Source organism: Pinus tabuliformis, chromosome 7 (assembly GCF_031772625.1).
Source record: "Pinus tabuliformis cultivar Carrire ecotype Pingquan chromosome 7, CPIR1, whole genome shotgun sequence".
NCBI lineage: Eukaryota > Viridiplantae > Streptophyta > Pinopsida > Pinales > Pinaceae > Pinus > Pinus tabuliformis.
In genome coordinates this window covers 867,102,120-867,111,427 of record NC_142293.1, presented here as the reverse complement: position 1 = coordinate 867,111,427, position 9,308 = coordinate 867,102,120, and the positions used below count along the sequence as shown (strand labels likewise).

At 35.8% G+C, this 9,308-nt stretch overlaps 1 pseudogene; it reads right to left on the bottom strand.

Moving 5' to 3' along the window:
- Nucleotides 1–331: 331 nt before the first annotated feature.
- Nucleotides 332–7,859, bottom strand: LOC149250376 (abscisic acid receptor PYL12 pseudogene; annotated as a pseudogene).
- Between the last annotated feature and the right edge of the window lie 1,449 nt (nt 7,860–9,308).

Sequence of the window (9,308 nt, the reverse complement as noted above, 5' to 3'; positions counted from 1 at the left end):
TGACTTACGCTAATAATCTCTAAAGGTTGTTTTAATTTGTGAAATGAAATGTCAAAGGAATCAAGAAGGGCTAGTTAAACTTTTGGAATTGCGCCAATATTGAATTGAGAATAGAAGTTCCATTGTTGAGGAAAAAAGGGTTGAAGGAGGAAGAGTGAGTTTAATTGGAAATCACCGAAAAAAGGAGGGCCTACGCTTATTAAGAAGGGAAGTGCTGCTCGCAGATTTGGAGTTGTACCGAGAATCCTGGGCAATCATAGCAGGTCACTGCCATCGAATTATAAAAACAATTATTTATTAATCTGTTGAGAAGTCGGCTGTGGGAATAAATTTAACAAGGACTGTGAGACGTGGGCCATGCGAATAACTTTGACAAGGACTACAGGTTGCATCTGACGATGGTATCTATGAAGGTGCATGTATCTTCTGTAGAATTCCCCTCTGGAACACCTGTCACATAACATTCCACAACATTAGTCCAAACACTTCCCTCCTCCACGAACTCGTTCATTGTCGTCACGGATTGATAATTCCGAAGGCGGTGCTCTCCTCCCAACATCCTGAAACTGAGAATGTGCTTCTCCTCGTCCAGAATCTCGAGGCGCTCAATGTTGTTCTTCGCTGGAAGCCCCGATATGAGTTTTACTTCCCTGAAGCATCCCACCTTGACATCTCCCTTGACGGAGCAGCTGCTGACGAAGGGCTTGTACGTTTCAGGTTTATCGAACCTTCGAATAACCGACCACATTGCGCTCGCTGGTGCGTTGATTCTCTGAATATTTACGGACGAGCATTGCCTTCTTCCTTTCCAACCTGGTGGTTGTAGTACTTGATTATCAAACTAAGGGGGCTGCATAGGTTTTGTTAGGCAACTATAATTTTGATTTCAATCTCTGGACAAATTTTAATCTGCTACCTCATCATTTCGATTCTCACAGTACAGATAATATCTCTGATTTGTATTCTCAAAGTTGCCGATTTATCTGTGCTTAGGCCATAGAGACACACACAAAAATATATATATATATATATATATATATATATATATGGTGATGAGGAATAATATAACTGCATCCTGCCCTCAATTAATTTCGCATCTTCCTCTCCCTGTTTTTCACTCTTCACAAGTTGAGGAATGATATAAGCAGTTGCAGTTGAATTGGATACGCAGACCCCACTGCGCCCTCTCCACGAACAACTACTCAGATACTATTAATTGTTGGAAAGGGATCATACATTACTCCCTTACAACATACAAAAGTATACATATATTGTATACTCATCACCATTAATTAGGATTACACCCTTTTTTATCCTATATTTAATAGATATTGATCTGGTTTTTAACTTTTTTAATTTAGATTGCATGATCGTGGGCAAAAAATCTCCAGAGTGGTTAACCGCATACCGCACTACCCCTGAGAAGGGCCCATTAATTTCGGGAATTGCATCCCGTTTTCCGTTCATCTGCACCCCGTTTTTCATTTTAAAAGAGCTCATTAAATAGGTAGATGCAGTTGATTTGGATATGGTTCTGTTGAGGAAGCAATTGCATAGGTTCCTTTAACCACGGAACAAGGGGAAGAATATCCACCGTCTCCCCAAACGACGGCCAATCGTATACTATTAATTGTTTTCGACGGGATGATAAATTTGAAGCATTTATATATATGTGAAATATATATGTAATTTCAATCTCTTTTTACTATTTTTACTATATTTAATATCTAGTAAATATTTTTTTGATAGTTTTATATTTAATATAGTTTGAGTGGGTCTAATGGTTAAGAGCATGTGTTTCCTCTTAAGAGGTCACATGTTCAAAACCGGAGGGGGGTAGCGTATGTGTGCCTTCGTAGACTTAGTAGTCAAATCCAGTCAAATCGTCGGGCGGAGGTGGGTCCCTTGTATCACAAACAAGGGGGTCTCATACACAAATTTAGTGTCATGGATATTATTATTATATTTGTGAGATTGTTTTAAAATTGTATTATACCTTTAAAATAATTTTATATTTTTGTTTTTATTTCCTTTAATATAGTCTTTTTAGAATGTTAGTATAATTTTTTAGAATGTAAATATTTGTTCAATTGAGGCTTCTATGATCCATATCAAGTATATGAGATAGTTGTGATATTTTTTTAAGTAATTTTATTTTCCTGAATTTATTTTAATCTATATATATATATATATATATATATATATATATATATATATATGTATGTTATATAATGTTTTAGAATATATGGTTAGATGTTTATTTCAAATTTATAATAGAATATTTATTTATTTATTTAATATATTTTTCAATATATTATATATTTATTTTTAGAAATAAAAATTGAAATTGAAATAAAAAGTAATTGATTAATTTTATAATTTAGATTATGTTTTAGCTTTTAAATTTTTTAGACTGATTAGGTATTAAATCTCTATAAGTTTTCTCACACCACATATGCATATTCACCTATGTTTTGACATTAAATCATCTGTTTACTATATATATAAATTTGACCTACAAAATCATCCCACTTTAGGAGTTTCTTTCCCCAAAAAAATATCTCATACTTGTTATTTCATTGAAATGAAAGTATGTAAATTACTTTTCAATTACAACATTCTACCAATCCGAAACGTATGACAATCAAAAGGAAAACTTGGTAGGTTCCAACAATTACAACAACTTTAGTTTCAAAATTTGTTGGCATTCACCGTAAGGACATAAGAAACTTTTTTTGTAATCACCAAATGTCCTACAAGTTGGAGTAATGCTTCCTTTGATCTTATGTCTGCATCGAAATTCTCTTCCCTTTGCATATGTCATATTTATGTGATATGTCCAACTCAAAAAATTCCTATAATTGGCACATTCTTTGTTGCCAATGGAAGATCAATTGGAATGAGAACAGATAGGATGCCTTCATAGACTTAGTAGTCAAATCCAGTCAAATCACAGGGCGGAGGTGGGTCCCTTGTATCACAAACAAGGGGGTCTCATACACCAATTTAGTGTCATGGATATTATTATTATTATTATTATTATTATATTTGTGAGATTGTTTTAAAATTGTATTATACCTTTAAAATAATTTTATATTTTTGTTTTTATTTCCTTTAATATAGTCTTTTTAGAATGTTAGTATAATTTTTTAGAATGTAAATATTTGTTCAATTGAGGCTTCTGTGATCCATATCAAGTATATGAGATAGTTGTGAGATTTTTTTAAGTAATTTTATTTTCCTGAATTTATTTTAAAATATTTTTATATATATGCTATATAATGTTTTAGAATATATGGTTAGATGTTTATTTCAAATTTATAATAGAATATTTATTTATTTAATATTTTTTTCAATATATTATATGTTTATTTTTAGAAATAAAAATTGAAATTGAAATAAAACGTAATTGATTAATTTTATAATTTAGATTATGTTTTAACTTTTAAATTTTTTAGACAAATTAGGTATTAAATCTCTATAAGTTTTCTCACGCCACATATGCATATTCACCTATGTTTTGACATTAAATCATCTGTTTACTATATATATAAACTTGACCTACAAAATCATCCCACTTTAGGAGTTTCTTTTCCCAAAAAAAATATCTCATACTTGTTATTTCATTGAAATGAAAGTATGTAAATTACTTTTCAATTACAACATTCTACCAATCCAAAACATATGACAATCAAAATGAAAACTTGGTAGGTTCCAACAATTACAACAACTTCAGTTTCAAAATTTGTTGGCATTCACCATAAGGACATAAGAAACCTTTTTTGTAATCACTAAATGTCCTACAAGTTGGAGTAATGCTTCCTTTGATCTTATGTCCGCTTCGAAATTCTCTTCCCTTTGCATATGTCATATTTATGTCATATGTCCAAATCCTCAAAAAATTCCTATAATTGGCACATTCTTTGTTGCCAATGACTCGGGGAAAGGTTGTGTAAAGTACCAATCCCCAAGAACCAATCAATAACCACTAATGAATTGCCAAAGATGTGTAAGCACTTCACTTGCCTAGAAATTGCATAGTCAAGGATGAGCCAAAGCCCAATTAAATTTGCTTTATTATTAGTTCTAGGCGTCAATGCTAAACTAAGAATGAAAGTGTGATGATTCTCCATGTGAAATGCAATTCACAATTTGCATACATCCTTGACATGAATTTTGGCACCATCAAATAAGGCCTCATGTAATCTAACATAAAGCGTACACTGTTACCAGTAGACAGACACCAGGAAATCACATGAAAAGCATAAGTAAAGGTAATAGAGACACAATAATGGGGAATCAACAAACGCACAAAGATATCTTCTTTATTATTAGTCGAATCAAAATCAAAACTGATGCATTGGTATCTCTCTCTCTCTCTCTCTTTCTGTGTGTGTGTGTGTGTGTGTGTGTCTATATATATATATATATATATATATATAGTCAACCGGGACAGTTACACAGTCTAACTATCTAACCAAATACTACAACTAAGATGACATTAGTTATCACTTTATTACAATATGAATTCTAATAAATCACTGTAGAAAAGATCCGCATGTGCTCATCGAAAATAGACCATTCACACACTGCCAATATAACTTTAGCACTAGATTACTTAAGTTCTAAGAGGTATTAAACTTTTTCTTCCAAGGGTGTGTCTTTTGCTAGGCTTTCTTATCATTTCTTACCAATCCAGTTCAAACGTCTTTCCTTTGTCTGCACAACAGCATCAACATGTGAATCATTTTGAAGCACATCATCCATGGAACCTTCATTTCCATTTCTACCATCTTCTCTTTACACTTTCTTCAGCTTTTGTGGAAGAATTGTTGGATTCAGAGTCCAACACCTTTCAGCAAGATGCCCTTGCTTATGGTAGTAAGTGCAACACATGTGCATCATCTTGACAACACGATTTTCCTTGTCCAATGGACCTTTGGCTCTTTGCTTATTTTCCTTCAAAACTTTCCTATATGTGGTCATTCTCTTCCAACATCTAGAAACATGATGGTTATCCAAACCACAAAAGGAACATGCAATTATTTTCCCATGCTTACATGGAAATTTACCATGCTTTGCAAAATAAAAAAGAATATGATTAGAACCAGATTTATACCTACCTCTTTCACCTTTATTGCCTTCATGAGGAGGTGAAGCAAATGAAGAAGTGGCTCCCTTTGGAACACCATCAATCTCTTCAAGGCTATTAGAGTTTCCACAAATCCCTGATTCAAGTGTGTGCTTCTGCACACCTGCAATGCAACTACCCCTTGGAGCTATTTGAATGGCCTTCATGGAAACTTTGGAACTTTCTCCATAAGATTGTCCATACCTAAGATCCAAATACTTAGACATTCACAAAATCATTATTTGTTCAACAATAACTTGTGCAGGCTTTCCCAAGCCCTTTCCTTCACACCCCATCTTGGACATTAGCTTGGATCCTATGCCTCTAGTATGTTTTTCAAAAGAACCAATATAAGCATTCTTAGAAGAATTTGAAGACAAACTGGAATGGTTTCCCTCTTCTTCAAGATGATACTTGACCAAGGCTTCTTTGGCAACAAAGAGTTGTGACTCCAACTCATGCATTCTCTTCAAGTACATATTTGCAATATGAAGTTTCCTCTCCATTTCCTATAGTCTGTCAGAAAGAAACTACTTCTCTTCCTTCATGGAATTCAACTGCTTTCTAAGTATGCAGCTCTCCTTTCCATCCTCATACATTTCTCTCACCTTGTCCATCATGATGAACAAGTCTTGCTTCAAGTCTCCATCATAGAGTCTTGTGATGAAGTAGGAATTTGAGGATTCACTTATAGAAGTTGTCATTATACCAATGAAAAAAAGAACTTCAAACAAGATTAACAAAGAGATTTTTCAAGTAACCTTTGGCAAAAAACCTATTGTGCTTCAAGGATTTCTTTGAGGTCCTTTGGGATAGAAGAATGCCTTCAACCCTTCTTCCTTTTTGTCCTCCCTAGACTGAGCTATCAATAGCTTTCCCTTCACCTCTGCAAACTCAAACAATAGTCAACCTGTAAAACAAGCATACAATCAACCTCTGGTTGTTTAAACACCTTTATACAAGCAATCTTTGCTCTGTCAATCAACCATACTGATATAACATTCTTCAAAGGTGAGGTTAACCAATCTCAAGCTCTGATACCACCTGATCTGAAAATGGGGCACTTCGGCTTCTAGTCTAATTTATAAGAACCTCTCCCACTCCAAAAGCTTAAACATTCCCAAGTCACAAATGATTAACCAATGCGGAATTAAATATGTTCTTGAAAGTAAGGTGAATTCTTATGGTTATTTTAATTGTTTATGTGCTTTAAAATATGTTGTTTGTGCTGATATGTAAATACATGTAACAGTGCAAAAAATGCAGCAAATAACAAACACATAAGACAACTACTTAATATGGAGTTCACCCAAAACTCTTGGGCTACGTCTCCATGAGTTCTAGTCAACTCAACTAGGCTCTCTGGGATTATGGCAAAGTCCTTTTACAAGCTCTTGGATCAAGTCCACTGTTTTACACAGAAATAATGGGTTTAGACACTATTTTATCCCTGGCTCTTGAAGCTCTCAGCTCTTCTAGCTCTCGACCCTTGCTCTCACTCTCGGCTCTGGCTTTTGGCTCTAGTTCTTGGCTCTCGCTATGGCTCTCGACTCTGGCTCTTGGTTCTCGCTCTCGCTCTCGGCTCTGGCTCTTGGCTTTCTACAACTTTTAGCTCTCTAGCTTTTCACTTGAACTTCAAGTGACCCCAAAGGCTCCCTCAGCTGCTTTCCATAGTAGCTTTTTGCTCACCTGCTCTCTCCTTTTGCTTCTCAACTTCTCCTATCTTAGCACTCCTTATCTTTGTCCCTGTCAGTCTGTGGCTTTAAAGCCAAGCGGTGATGTTTGTTCGTTTCCCCTTCTCGGGCTCTCTGGCTCCTGGTCTCTGTCTACTCGAATCCCCCTCTGAGCATTAGAAATCATTGCTAGATGCCTTCAGTGATGGTGGCCACCTGTTCTGTAACGGAACGGACCATCAGTGCCTTTGAAATCCCAAAAATGGTCATTCTCTGCTTACACAGAGAAATACGCAAATACAAAGGAAAATTCATCCAAACGTGGTCTATCGGACTTCAAAAGTTGTTAGTTCTGCCCTATATTCCCTTCGGATTTGTCTTTGGGCGTGATCATAAGTGATTTTGATCAATGCCTATTATTGATTTCTGGAGGCTAACGCGCACGAGGATTACCCACCCGAAAAGGGTGGTTTTCCCTCTCCGGCACCTAGCCACGTGGCATCCAATGTATGGGCTCGGGCGGAGCCAAGCCAAAACCACTTACTGCCTACGGCCCACTCAAAATCCCGCTCGTTTCGTGGTTTCCCTTTGTATTTGAAAAATACATTAAAACACTGAAATACCGACAAATGGCTTTATGGAGCTGACTTCAAATACTACACAACAGCATTTATACACCCTTTGGGGTTCGAATTCATCGTATCAGGTGCATTCCTTTTGTATTTGGTTTATTTAAAGAAACATGATTTTACATTGAAAAAACACATTTTTACGAACTTCAAAATATATATACTTAGACCCATAATACCTGTCGGGTCCAGCTTTATCACAAGTCGCATATGTATCAACCCCCACTCTTTTATATAGTTCTGATGCGATATTGTGATATCACAATCACATAGTCCTAGGGTCTTTCCATATGGCATGGCATATGCCAACGCCGATTGCAATTCGCCAATATCGGCGATCGTAATATTGCTCGGCACGGGGTCCCGCCTAACTGCCATGCCACCACTGATGCCGATCCACTGATATCGATGATCGACATATCGCATCTGCCTGGGGGTCCTCACCTTATGTTATATGTGCATGTGCCTTCTTCTGACCCCATTTGTCAGGGATAGACAATTGGGAGTTTCTTCCCCTTTTCACCTAAGTCCGCCTTTGACCTCCTCCAATGCGATTTTTCTCCATAAAGCCTTTTAGGCCATTTTTTTGAAGATATGCCTCTTTTTCCAAAGAACAAAGGGCATCTTCTTTCTCCGATAACTTCTGCATACTAAGTTCATTTTTCCCATTCAAGTTGCAACAGATTTAGAACAAGACGATCTCTGCAATGGGGATATTTCCAGGAACTTCCTTGGACTTTCATTTTTCCTCTGTGAGGAACACTTAGACTTAAGAGTTTATCCAAAATCCATTTTTGATCATTTCAAGGATCAATCTTCTAGCAGGGCATCAAAGCAAGCTAAAGGACATCAAGGTCTGCATTAAAGAAAAAAACCCTGATATTGATCAACCCTAGAAATCTACAACAACAGTCTACATCAGCAAGTTTGTCTATACAATCAAGGAGACATTCTACGATAGAAAGAACTTGTGTCTCCACAATCCTCTTCAAAAGGCCACCAAGACCCTCATTAATATGTCTACAAAGCAAGACAACTCGAAGGATTTGAAAATGAAGATCACATCAGCTTGGAAAAAGTTGAAACCCTAGCAACAATCCTGATCTACAAAATAAGGAAAATCATATTGAAGGCACTATCATCTCCAAGGTAATGAAATCAAAAAAGGATCATCTCCTTTCCCTAGAAGAAGACAATCCGAGGAAGCAACTAATCATCCTCATCAAAAGGGAGCAACCTTTTCCATTTAAAGAAAGGCTTTCTCACTTGAAAGAAGATCATCCGAGAAGAATCCCTCATACATCTTCTTCAACCTTCACCAACATGATCAAGGTGAATATTTCATCTTCACATGACAAGTAACAATCTTTTGAATTTATAAATTTTGTTAAATGAATTCATGAATTGCAAGGACATCTATAAGTTGATGGGTCATCAAGATCCCTTACATGGAGAAGAAGGATAGTGAGAGTCCTCTAAGAAGTTGAAGTCACTAAATGTTCTACTCTAAATTTATGGAAATGGATACTTATAGGTTCCCCTCATATAGAAATATTGGAGACATCAAAGAAAATGTATAAGATAGACTCATTCTTTGAATGTGAAATGAAGAAGGTCACATGAAATTTTATCTACATGGAAGAAAAGGTATCAAAGGATGTAGGATATCTTCATAAGGTCCCATATACAAGATCGAGGAAGGAAAATAACCATCACTGATCTATAATGCACTAATAGATATATCTATGAGTTACCTCATTCGACAAGTTATGGTCTCTACGATAGATAGAGAAAGACAAGTTTATGACAAAAATATTGAAGGTTAAATAACTCAACCATGTACAAAACGGAAAGGGAAGGTTGGTCATCAGGAAA